The sequence below is a fragment of the Ailuropoda melanoleuca genome, chromosome 3 (genome assembly GCF_002007445.2).
Source record: "Ailuropoda melanoleuca isolate Jingjing chromosome 3, ASM200744v2, whole genome shotgun sequence".
NCBI lineage: Eukaryota > Metazoa > Chordata > Mammalia > Carnivora > Ursidae > Ailuropoda > Ailuropoda melanoleuca.
In genome coordinates this window covers 2,236,321-2,250,057 of record NC_048220.1, presented here as the reverse complement: position 1 = coordinate 2,250,057, position 13,737 = coordinate 2,236,321, and the positions used below count along the sequence as shown (strand labels likewise).

Sequence of the window (13,737 nt, the reverse complement as noted above, 5' to 3'; positions counted from 1 at the left end):
ATTTCTCTCATCTATGGAACATAAGAAGTAGGATGATCAGTAGGGGAAGAAAGGGATAAAGAAAAGGGGGGCAATCAGAGGGGGGAACGAAACATGAGAGACTATGGACTATGAGAAACAAACTGAAGACTTCAGAGGGGAGGCGGTGGGGGAATGGGATAGACCGGTGATGGGGANGGGCACGTATTGCATGGTGCACTGGGTGTTATACGCAACTAATGAAGCATCAAACTTTACATCGGAATCCGGGGATGTACTGTATGGTGATTAACATAATATAATTAAAAAAAATAAATATAAAAAAAAAAGAAGATGTGGTCCATATATATAATGGAATATTACTCAGCTATCAAAAAGAACGATTTCTCAACATTTGCTGCCGCATGGACAGTACTGGAGGAGATAACGCTAAGTGAAATAAGTCAAGTTGAGAAAGACAATTATCATGTGGTTTCTCTCATCTATGAAACATAAGAAGTAGGAAGATCGGTAGGGGAAGAAAGGGATAAAAAAAAGGCTGCGTAATCAGAAGGGGAAATGAATCATGAGAGACTATGGACTCTGAGAAACAAACTGAGGGCTTCAGAGGGGAGGGGGTTGGGGGAATGGGATAGGCTGGTGATGGGTAGTAAGGAGGGCACGTGCTGCATGGTGCTGGGTGTTATACGCAACTAATGAATCATGTAACTGTACATCAAAAACCAGGGATGTACTGTATGTTGACTAACATAATATAATAAAAAAAATTATTATTAAAAAAAAAAGATTCCCCTACTAAGGGAGAAAGATCTCTCAGAGGACTACTGGCCAGGAAATCCCAGTTAGGCTTAAGTTTACATTCCTGAGGGAGTTGAAACTGCCCTTAGGTTAGTTATTAAATCTTGGTTTACTGACATGGGACCTTAACTTAAGTGACTCCATTGTGGGCCTGTTGTTTTTCTTTTTAACAGATGTATGTGAAGCAGGACTGAGCTTGTGAATACCTCAAATTTTAGATCTCACTATGGGGAGAAAGTATACACAAAGCAAGGAATGTTCAGCCTTACCTACTTCCTACTTTAGTTTAACAAACTGGTTATTTATTTGATTTTTCTTCCACCTTTCAAATGAAATGGTTTTTCATTGTTCAAGTATCTTTCCTTTTATGGTTTAAAACTAAGTGCATGAAAAAAGTTGCTGTGGCCAGTATCAAAGAGGATGCAGCCTATGTTCTCCCCTATGATTTTGATGGATTCCTGTCTCACATCGAGGTCTTTCATGCACCTGGAGTTTTTTTGGTTTTTTTGTTTGGTTGGTTGGTTGGTTGTTTTTTTTAACAGGAAGGAATAAAGTAGATCTAGGCACATCAACATAGAGAGATGCCCGAAACAATACTGAGTTAGTAAGTCAGGAACTGACCCAGTTAGGGGTTTCCATGGCAGTTTTATTACATAGACACAATTGATGAAATCATTGGCCATTGGTGATTGAACTCAGTCTCTAGTAAACCCTCACCTCCCTGGAGGTTAGGGGAAGGAAGGAAGGAGGAGGCTGAAAGTTCTAACCCTCTAAACTTGGATTGGTCTTTCTGGCCATCAGCCCCTATCCTGAAGGCTCTCTACCCCTGTCATCTCATGAACATACAAGACACTCCTATTGCTCAGGAAATTCCAAGGGTTTTGAGTTCCTTCTAGGAATCCCCTCACACCTACCATCTTGTACCTTCTATACAAGTGAGAGCCACCTCATTTGAAATCTCTACATGGCAGTTTGCCTTGAAATGGAGCAGCAATTGTTGCCATGACTCAGCCAAAAGTGAGAAAGAAAGGAAGGGTAACATGTCTATTACAGTTAGCTTTATTTTTTCTTTCCAAATCTTTATTTAAATTCTAGTTAGTTAAGATATTGTGTAATATTGGTTTCAGAAGAAGAATTTAGTGATTCATTACTTACACATAATACCCAGTGCCCATCTAACTCATCCCTCACCCACCTCCCTCCATCAACCTCAGTTTTTTCTCTATTGTTGAGTCTCTTATTATGCTTCCCTCTCCTGCCCCTCCATTCCCCCCTTCACAAATATTCATCTGTTTTGTTTCTTAAATTTCACATATGAGTGAAATCATATGGTATTTATCTTTCTCTGAATGACTTATTTTGCTTAGCATAATACATTCTAGTTTCATCCATGTCATTGCAAATGGCAAGATGTCATTCTTTTTGATGGTTGAGTATTATTCCATTGTATATAAACACCACCTCTTCTTTATCCATTCTTCTGTTGATGGACCTCTGGGCTCTTTCCATAGTTGGGCTATTGTCGACATTGCTGCTATAAACATTGGGGTGCATGTGCTCCACTGAATAACTATGTCTGTATCCTTTGGATAAATACCTAGTTGTGCAATTGCTGGGTCATAAGGTAGTTCTATTTTTAGCTTTTTGAGGAACCCCCATACTGTTTTCCACAGTGGCAACATCAGTTTGCACTTCCACCAACAGTGTAAGAGGGCTCCCAAAAGCAAAGGGTTTTTATGAGGGAAAGGAAGGAACTATCAACCTTAAAAATAAAATAGCCAGTTATTTTATTAGCATAATGAGTTTATTCAGGAATAGCAGATGAATTGGAATAATTAGGGACAAACTATGGCAAACCACAGACAAGTCCAAAGAGACAAAGAGAAGGTCACCTTTTATTAGGCTTTAGGAGGAAATTGGGGGAGGATCATTTGAACAAAAGTTCATTAGAGAAGGACAGGTTGTGGTAGTTTCTCAAAGGCTGTAAGTTGTGGTTAGTATGTTATTGCTAGGGCAAGTTGAGAGCTTCCTTCTTTTTCTTAAATCAAGAGAAAATTCCTGGGGCGCCTGGGTGGCACAGCGGTTAAGCGTCTGCCTTCAGCTCAGGGCGTGATCCCAGTGTTGTGGGATCGAGCCCCACATCAGGCTCCTCTGCTATGAGCCTGCTTCTTCCTCTCCCACTCCCCCTGCTTGTGTTCCCTCTCTCTCTGGCTGTCTCTATCTCTGTCAAATAAATAAAATCTTTAAAAAAGAGAGAGAGATAAAATTCCTATGTGAAAAGTGTCCTACCTAATCAAGATAATAATTATCTTCCAGGGAGGCAAGATGGTGGAGGAGTACAGGACCCCATTTCAACTGGTCCCCTGAATTTAGCTGGATATCTATCAAACCATTTTGAACACCCACAAAATCAGCCTGAGATGTAAGAATATATATCTGGATCTCCACAAGCAGAAAAGCAACTGCTTTTTGCAAGTAGGGTGTGTGGAGTCATGAATCTGTGGGGAGATATCAGAAAATAAACAGAAGGGGGAGGGAGCCTCCCTAAGCTGGCTCCTGGAAAGTGATATAACACTGGAGTGTGAAATTGGAACCCTTAGAAATCTGCTCCAGTAAGAAACATCCCTCTCTGAAAGGGGCTCTGGAAATGAAAAGGCAGAATTCTAGGGAGGGCATTATGGTCTCAGGTTAAGAGGAACCACAGAGCAAAAGGGGATTCCTGAACTGGCAGAGTGCCCAAGCAGTGGAGCCAGGAAGCAGGTTATGGTCAGTGAGCCCAGGAAGGGACTCTCAGCTCGGATCACCAAAACCACCAGCTGAGCCAGTGGATAATCACTCTTCTCTTGAACAGCCTGAAAAAATCTGGAACCTGTGCCCACAACTGGGCAAAACTCATAGAATTGTAGCAGCCCAGAAAGGATTTTAGAGCAGCGCCCAGAGAGGATCCAGGAGCTTCAGGCGCGTGTGCGCAACCTGTTGGCCACTGGAAGTTTTTGACTCACAAAGAGCAGTGGGACTCCCAGCCCTGGGAATTACCTCTGAGAGAGTTGCTGTAGGCACCCACCACCCACCATGGGAGGTTGTGGTTTTCAGCAATGCATGCAGAAGTGGAGACTGTCCTGGAAGGTTTATTAAAGAGGGCAGACTATGAATTTTTTGCTCTAGGCCAGAGGTTTGTCTGTGGCCGTTTTTGCTCTGATCCTCTGAAGAGGTGTGGAAAGCCCCAGGGAACAAAAGCCACACAGAGGACCAGTTTCCACTGAGTCCATCCCCCTGACGGTGGGTGGGGCAAATCCAAAAGGGCAGGGTTACCTTAGAAACAGCTTGGCAGGCCCCTCCCCCAGAAGACACCCTGGGAAACAAACTGAGGGTTTCAGAGGGGAAGGGGGTGACGGGATGGGCTAGCCCAATAATGGGTATTAAAGAGGGCATGTATTGCATGGAGCACAATGAATCATGGACCATTACATCAAAAACTAATGATGTACTATATGGTGACTAACATATCATAATAATAATAATAAAAAAAAAAAAGACAGCCTGGAAGAATAGGTGGATGACAACCCTATGGATCCCATAAGACTGTAAAACCGCAATGGCGGGGGAAAGTTGTATATTGAGCTCCAGGCGTTGCCCCATGACTTCCTTGTTTTTCAGAAAAAATTCTCCTCTTCCTTTTATTTCTTTTCTTATGCTTTTTCTCTGTTTTTTTTTTACCTTCTCATTTCAGCGAGATGTTTATTATATCAACTTGTATTTCATAGTCGCATTTTATTTTTCTTTTTTTATTCTTTTTTTTTAATTTTTATTTTGTTGTATTAGTCACCATACAGTACATCTCCAGTTGTTGATGCAATGTTCCATTGATTCATTATTTTGCATATAACACCCAGTGCACCATGCAATATGTGCCTTCCTTAATACCCATCACCCACCTATCCCAATCCCCCACCCCCCTCCCCTCTGAAGCCCTTAGTTTGTTTCCCAGAGTTCATAGTCTCTCATGGTTCATTCCGCCTTCNCAGTCTCTCATGGTTCATTCCCCCTTCTGTTTACCGCCCCTTCATTCTTCCCTTCCTTCTCCTACTGATCTTTCTATTTCTTATGTTCCATAAATGAGTGAAGCCATATGATAATTGTCTCTCTGCTTGACTTATCTCACTTAGCATAATCTCCTCCAGTCCCGTCCATGTTGCTGCAAAAGTTGTGTAATCGTTATCTCTGATGGCTGAGTCCATTATATATATGGACCACATCTTCTTAATACAGTCAACTGTTGAAGGGCATCTCGGCTCCTTCCACGATTTTGCTATTGTGGACAATGCTGCTATGAACATTGGGGTGCATATGGCCCTTCTCTTCACTATGTCTATATCTTTGGGGTAAATACCCAGTAGTGCAATTGCTGGTTCATAGGGTAGCTAAATTTTTAACTTTTTAAGGGACCTCCACACTGTTTTCCAAAGTAGCTATAAAAACTTGCATTCCCAATAAGAGTGTAAGAGGGATCCCCTTTCTCCACATCCTCTCCAACATTTGTTGTTTCCTGCCTTGTCAATTTTTGCCATTCTAACTGGTGTAAGGTGGTATCTCAATGTAGTTTTGATTTGAATTTCCCTGATGGCTAATGATTTTGAACATTTTTTCATATGTCTGTTAGCCATTTGTATGTCTTCATTGGAAAAGTGTCTGTTCATATCTTCTGCCCAATTTTTGATTTGTTTATTTGTTTCTTGTGTATTGAGTTTGAGAAGACCTTTGTAGATCTTGGATACTAGTCTTTTATCTGTAGTGTCATTTGCAAATATCTTCTCCCATTCCGTGGGCTGCCATCAACAAAACGACTAGGCGACCTACTGAATGGAAGAAGATATCTACAAATGATATGCCCAATAAGGGGTTAATATCCAAAATATATAAAGAACTTCTACAACTCAACACCAAAACAAACAAACAAACGATTCAATTTAAAAATGGGCAGAGGACCTGAATAAACTTGTTTCCAAAGAAGACAATGAAATTGTCAACAGACACATGAAAAGATGCTCAACATCACTAATTATCATGGAAATTCACATCAAAACCACAATGAGATATCACCTTACACCGCTCAAAAGGACTAGTATCAAAAAGACAAGAAATAACAAATATTGGTCAGTATGTGGAGAAAAGGGAACCCTCGTGTACTGTTGGTAGGAATGTAAATTGGTGCAATCACTCTGGAAAACAGTATGGAGGTCAAAAAGTCAAAAAGAGAAATACAATATAATCCAGTATTCCACTACTGGGTAGTCACCTAAAGAAAATGAAAACACTAACTTGAAAAGATATGCACCACTATCTTTATTGAAGCATTACTTCCAATAGCTTTACAATAGCCAAGATATGAAGGCAACCCAAGTGTCCATCAATAGATGGATAAAGAAGATGTGGTCTATGGACAATGGAATATTATTCAGCCATAAAAAGAATGAGAGTTTGCCATTGGCAACAATGTGGATGGACCTAGAGGGTATTATGTGAAGTAGAATACTTCAGAGAAAGACAAATACCATATGACTTCACTCAGAGAGGAATCTAAAAAAACAAAACAAAGATTCTCAAATACAGAGAACTGGTGATTACCAGAGAGGAGGTGGTGATAGGTGAAATAGGTGAAGGGGATTAGGAGGTACAAACTTCTAGTTGTAAAATAAATAAGTTATGGAGATGAAAAGTACTGCATAGGGACCATTCAGTATCTACCCAAAGAATACTAAAATACAAATTTGAAGGGATACACATAGCTGATGTTATAGCAGCATTATCAACAACAGTCAAACAATGAAAAGAGCAAATGTCTATCAACCAGTGAATGGATAAAGAGGTGGTATGTACATGCGATGGAATATTACTCAGCCATCAAAAGAATGGAATCTTGCCATTTGCAATGATGTGGATGGAACTAGAGGGTATTATGCTAAGCGAAATAAGTCAGTAAGAGAAAGACAAATACCATATGATTTCACGCATATGTGGAACTTAAGAAACAAAAGAACATAGAATAAAAGAGACAAATGAAAAACAGACTCTTAAATATAGAGAACACCCTGGTGGTTGCCAGAGTGGAGCTGAATGGTGAAATGCGTGAAATAGGTAAAGGGGATTAAGAGTACACTTAGTTAATGAGCACTGAGAAATGTATAGAATTGCTGAATCATTATATCGTACACCTGAAACTAATATAGCACACCATGCTCATTGTACTTGAATTAAATATTTTCTAAAAACTCTATGTGAATCTATAATTATCTCGAAGTAAAGTTTTATGAAAAAATAAAATAGATGACTTTTTTTAATCCGTAAAGCAAAAACCTAAGAAGAAAGTTGTTGGCTTTGATGACATCAAAATTGAAGGTTCTCTTCAATGACAAGTCACCATATACACAACAGAAGAGGCCAGATAAGAAAAAGATATTTTTTTTTTAAGTGTAGAAGCTTCACTTCCATTTGGGTCCCTTTACCCTCCACTACTTTAGACTATAATTGTCTTAAATATTTCCTCTACATACACTGAGAACCACATCAGACAATAATTTTGCTATAAGCATCTAATACAATTTAGAAAGCTCAAGAGGAGAATAGTTTTTTATATCTCTCCATAGTTCACTTTTTCTTTTGTTCTTTCTTCATTCTTCATGTTCCAAATTTCCTTCATTTATCACTTCCGAGAAAAAATATTTAAAACAACTGTCAGTGGCCAGGATAGATCCTACAACTTGAGAAGAAATGAACAGGAAGCACTATGGAAAAATAAAGACAATGAAGAGGCAATCCACACAAGGAGAAACCTAAAAGGCCAATAGATATATGAAAAGTTGCTCAAAATCAAGTGCCATGAGGAAAAATGGAAATTAAAACAAACATGGGGCACTCCTCCGTGAGTATTAAATACGAGGAAGCTCAGTGAGGTCATGTGTGAGGGGAGGTGATGCAGAAAGAGCCACAGTGGGATACCATGTAGGTATTGCTAACAAATTTCAGACTGAGGCTGTAAAAACCAACAATGTGTTTATTTGGGGTCTTAGGAGTTACAATTCAGGAAACAAAGATTCAAGAGGAATTGAATGAGTGCTCCAACTGGGGGGAGAAAGTAGGCATTATAGAGGCCAAAACTGCAAGGTTATATAAATAGTTGAAAGAATTGTGACTGATGCTGAGAAAGTTTCAGCTGACTATCTAACACAGAGAAATGTTGTTGCAGGGTGTGGTTTATGTGGATAAGGCTCAGGTGTGAGAGTTCAGTTTCCAGCTGGGTGTGGAATTGCATAAGCTCTGTTTTTCTAATGGCCTCCTGGCTCCATTTTGGGACCCCCTAGCAATTATAACTCTATCTTGTAACTCTCTGTTCCCACTGTCCTCACGGCAAAATGGACATAGACAGATCATAATGCTGTGAGAAAAAGTAAAAAAGAACCTGTTCCAGAGAATTGTGCCAGTTGTATACACTTAACATGAAAACACAAACTATAACACAGACTTTTCAAAGATGCAAATGAATTTAATGATACATGTCAAAGCAGACAAATGTCATTGTGTGAGAGAGAGGTAGAATGAAGGGATGGACCAGTAGTAGGACTTGACTTACGAAAGAGCTGTTAACGTTAAAAATAAAACTGTCAGTTATTTTATCAGCCAAAATGGGCTATTGGGGAATACCAATGAATTACAATTCAGGACAAGCAAGCTATGGCAAAACCATAGGAAAGCCTGGAGAACAAAGGAGAGGAATGCTGTTTTATAGAGAAAAGGGGGAAGGAGGGAGGACCTGTTATAAAAGAAAAGTCCATTGGGGCAAATTAGGAGTTCCAAGTACAGTGGCTTTTCATTCTGGAATGAGTGGTAACTTTACAATTAGTATTTATGGTGCAAAATCTCATACCCAGAACAGGTAAATCCAGAGACAAAATGCATATTGGTGGCAGAATGGGCTGAACGGTGTCCCCGAAAAGACAGGCTGAAGCCTTAACTAACCACCAGTGCCCATGAAAGTGACCTTATTTGGAGATTGGGTCTTTGCTGATGTACTGAATTAGGTTGGGCCCTAATTCCATAACTAGTATCCTTGTAAAAAGAGAAGAGACACAGAGGAAGGCAGCCACATGAAGACGGAGGTAGGCAGGCATTGGGGTGAGGCTGCCACAAACCAAGGAGTAGCAGTGTAATGGTGACAGGGGTTCGTTTTCAGGTGATAAAAATAATTTTGGAACATGTTCCGAATGGTCATTTCCAGTGAAAACATTTGAAACTAGTTAGAGGTTGCATAACGTTGTGAATGTACTAAATGCTACCAAATTGGTCATTTTAAAAAGGTAAATTTTATGCTATGTGAGCTTCACCTCAGTTTTAAAATAATAAATAAATACCGTATGGTTTTACTCATGTGGAATTTAAGGAACGAAACTGATGAACATAAGGAGAAAAAGAGAAAGAGGCAAACCATAAAATGGGTTCTTTTTTTTTTTTTAATCCTTTGAGAATTTATTGAACTGCTACGGTACATCATTAGTTTTTGATGTAGTGTTCCATGACACATCGTTGTATAACACCCAGTGCTCCATGCAATACATGCCCTCCTTAATACCCATCACCAGACTAGCCCATCCTCCCAACCCCCTTCCCTCTGAAACCCTCAGTTAGTTTCCCAGAGTCCATAGTCTCTCATAGTTCATTTCCCCCTCTGTTTACCTCCCCTTCATTAATGGGTTCTTAACTAAAGAGAACAAACAGGGTTGCTGGAGGGGAGGTGGGTTGGGGGGATGGGCAAAATGGGGGATGGGCATTAAGGGGGGCACTTGTTATCATGAGCACCAAGTGTTGTATGTAAGTGACGAATCACCAAATTCTACTCCTGAAACTGATATTACACTGTATGTTAATTTAAATAAAACCTTGAAATTAAAAACAAATATAAATACATAAATAATAATTAATGTGTAAATAAATAAATAAATCCTGCTGGGGTTTCCATTGGTATTTAATTGAATCCATAGAGAAACTGAGGGGAATTTGACACACCGTGGATGGACCTAGATGGTATTATGTATGCTAAGTGAGATAAGTCAGACTGGGAAAGATATATATCATAGGATTTCACTCATAAGTGGAATCTTAAGAAAATGAATAAACACGTAAAAAGCGGAATCAAACCTATAAATACATAGAACAAACTGATGGTTACCAGAGGGGAAGAGGGTAGGAGGTTGAACAAAATGGGTGAAGGGGAGTGAGAGATACAAGCTTCTAGCTATAAAATGACTAAGTCACCAGAATAAAAGACACAGCATAAGGAATACACTCCGTGATATCATAATGGCAACGTGTGGGAACAGATGGCAGCTTGTGGGAAACAGCATGATATACAAACTTGTCAAATCACAAAGCCATACACCTGAAATCAAAGAGCATTGTCTGTCAACTATACTCCAATTAAAAAGAGTGAAAAAATAAAATAAAATTTAAGGATTTTTAAAAGAATAATTGAGGAGAACTGACGACGGATCCAATTGTGAAGCTTCTGACCTGTGAATATGGTGTAAGTTTTCTATATACTATGGCTTTAATTTGTTGTCCCCGTGTTTTCTGTAGTGCCCTTATGCATATACAAGAAAATAAATATGAATTCTTATTTTTCCCCAGAAGAAGTAGCATAATAGACACCCATTCTCACAATAGATGGAGCTCTTTCCACGTTCATACATATAGAGCATTCTCATTTTTTCATGACATATAATATTCTACCTACATCCATAATGTATCATCACATATGCAGCCAGCCCCCGCAGATGTACTTGGGGCTTGTTTCCATCTATACTGAAGCTAAATGAATGATGTTGGTTACTCGAGTGGCCAGCTCTGACTCCCCACTCCTCCTTTAATCTGGAGTGTGGGCCACAGCTTTAACAGGGGCCAGGGACTAGAAAACGGTCTGGCTCTGGAAGAGGTTTCTCCTCATCAAGCCCCCTATTTTCCAGCTTATGAGAGTGGGGGATAGAGCTCCAGGGTACAGCCCCTCCAGCCTGTGCTGACCTTAACCCCATCATCGGCACAGGTGACCACACACACATGCACACACGCACCAAGACACAGAAGAAGCCATTTCAAAGCCTGAGCTCCTGACTCCTTCCCTCAAAATATCATGCTTGAATGACTACTAGACAGGAAAGAGCTGACCCAAGATCCAGAGTACATGGAGACATGGCCTGGGAGGAGCCTCCAGACACCAGACGCCCCTACTAGAAGAGAGCGACAGTGGAGGCTGTACCCACAGAGAGCTGAGATACACCTGCTTGGTGACACACCCAGGCCTTGTAGGAACCTCTCTGCAGCCCCGGGTAGAGAGTGGGAAGGAGTAAAAGAGAAGAAAGAAGGAGGAGGAGGAATCTGGGATTGCAGCACAAGGCAGGCAAGAACTTGGGGACGCTCCTAGGCTCCCTGTCTCTCCCCTCTCCTGAACCAACCGTCAGTGCACCCTCATGTCCAGGCGGTTCCTGGTACTGCACTGCTGTCCTCCAGCTGGAAGCGATCAGAGCTGTGCTTCCCTGCGTGTCTGGACACACATCCCCCTGATGCTGGGGGAGCTGTACCCCTAGTACCACCTTCAGGTTAGCGTGTGCATACAGTGTAGCAGGAGTGGCAAAGGTGCCCGGTTTTTAAACACCCTCTGAACCACACAATCCTCATTGACCTGAGTCTGATTTTCCCCGTCACAATACATTTAGCCCCCAAGTGGGACCACTCCACCTGAAGGAAGTTGATCCATCTTCAAATTTCCTACCTGTGCACACACACACACACACACACACACACACACACACACACACCTGCCACTTGGAAAACTCCCCCTTGGGACAATCTAGCCCTTTCTTGGCCGCCTCCCAGGAACCAATGGTCCCCATTTATGCTTTGATGGTGTCCCTATAACCCCATTTCTTCATTCCTATTCCCTTTCCAGCATCTGCAGATATCGTTTTTCTCACAGAAGGGATCAATACTCCAGCACCAAGCAAATGTTGGGGGGAGAGAAGTGGAGTTCTAGGACAGTGGAGTTGTCAGAGGGCAGTACCAGAGAAAGCAAAAGTTCATTTATTGTTCACGTACTTGGTAGACTAAATGCAGCTGACCAAATAAATATTCCCACAAATGAGTAAATTAACAAACTTGAATTAAACTCTCTTTTTTCTAAACTGTTAGGACCCATCCAACCTGAGAACTGGTGATGTGTTTACATTTCACGAATGTGTCATTAGGACTAATCTGCTTGGTAACTGATGATGCATGATCAGTTTGGCTTATTGCCTTCCATTGGACAATGTGGTTCCCACTGGCCAATCCTTGGTCCCAGAGCTGGTTTTTACTCACTGCTGTCCCCAAGGGGGAGGAGGGTAGGGCGGGGTTTGGACCTAAAACACCCGGCAGGGTCCTAGGAGCCCGAGACTAACAGCAGAGTTTTGCCTCTGCCTGTCCTGAGGGATGCTGAGTTACAGTGCCTACCTTCCCCCTAACTCTCTCTCTCCTCTCAGTCTTTGTCTGTCTCTCTCTACCTGCTTCCTCTCACTTCCATCCTCTCTTTTCTCTCTTTTATCCATGGGATCCCAGAATTGTTTCATTTGAGAGGATTTGGGGCAGCATCTTTCTGAGCCAGTTGTCACCTTTTCTTGGTCAAATACATTTTGAGAATATTGTTAAATCTTTAACCAACAACATCCCCCGCCCCCTTCAAAAACAGCACACATGTAACATTTGACAATTTCAGAGGGTTCCTAAATCCCCTGGAGCCACAGAACTCAGGAGACCTTGCTAGAATTAATTTTCTCCGGGTGCCTGGGTGGCTCAGTCGTTAAGCATCTGCTTTCGCCTCAGGGCATGATCCCGGAGTGCTGGTCCTCTGCTGGGAGCCTGCTTCTTCCTCTCCACTCCCCCTGCTTGTGTTCCCTCTCTCGCTGGCTGTGTCTCTCTCTGTCAAATAAATAAATAAAATCTAAAAAAAAAAAAAAGAATTAATTTTCTCTTTCTCTTGGGAAACACCCCAGGTTCTGGCCTCAGCTTTTGCAGGGACAAGAATGTTATAAACAGCATCTGAGTAAATAACAGCAACAATGACAATAAAGCAGTCTCCTTCAATGATAATAATTATTAGAAAACAGAAAGCAAAAGTGGACTTCAGAGCTAATCGTCACATGAAGGAAATACCAGAGGTGGAAAAGCAAGTTTAATGATCCCTCAGAAAAGCAAACAGCCAAATCTTGAGAATAGCACATCCCCAGGACACTGGTCCTGTGTGCTTTCTCACAGGTAGGGGCTCCTTTGGGGGCCCCGGGGGTGGTCAGAAGGCACCCTTCCTGGACTAGTTGGATAGATCTCCATGAGGCCAGGTCTCCTTCCCTTCAGAGGGATTCTAGGTTGTCCCAGAACCTGACCACATGGCCAGCCATCTGCCTGATAATACCTTCTGTGGTAAGGACTAAGTCCTGAGGAAGAAATCACTGCCCTGTCCTCTTGCCCTTATAGGAGTCTCTGTGGGACCACTTCCTTTTAGCTGCTGGTCAGCAATGGGTCACTCATTCTCCTTTCCTCCTCAACCTCTGACTTCCCTTCCTCCTGTCCTCCTCCACCACCTGTCCTCCTATGCTCATCCTCCCTGTCTGCCTGTCCGCATCATCCCCCTGTCCTTCTGTCCTCCTGTCCTCTTTGTTCTCCAGTCTTTCTCATCCTCCTGTCCTCATCCATCTGTCCTTCTGTCCTCCCATCATTCTGTCCACCTCATCCTCTTCATCTTCCCATCCCCTCATTCTTCTGTCTTCCTGTTCTTCTGTCTTCTTTGTCCTCCTGTCCGCCTCATCCACCTGTCTTTCTGTCCTCCTGTCACTCTGTCCCCTTCACCCTCCTTTCCTCCTGTTCCCTTAATCCTCCCTATCCTCC

General features: G+C 41.7%; 1 protein-coding gene across 5 annotated transcripts in view; it reads left to right on the top strand.

Annotated features, from left to right (window-relative positions):
- LOC100464289 (immunity-related GTPase family M protein 1) overlaps nucleotides 1-13,737 on the top strand; it is a 47,902-nt gene that overhangs the window by 32,562 nt on the left and 1,603 nt on the right. Inside the window, exon 3 of one of the 5 annotated variants that reach the window (XR_004623928.1) lies at nucleotides 3,094-4,664. The exons of the other annotated variants lie outside the window; for them this stretch is intronic. The gene's annotated coding sequence lies outside the window, so the exon portion shown is untranslated. Of the gene's footprint in view, nucleotides 1-3,093; nucleotides 4,665-13,737 lie in introns of those variants that run through there. 5 annotated transcript variants of the gene reach the window in all.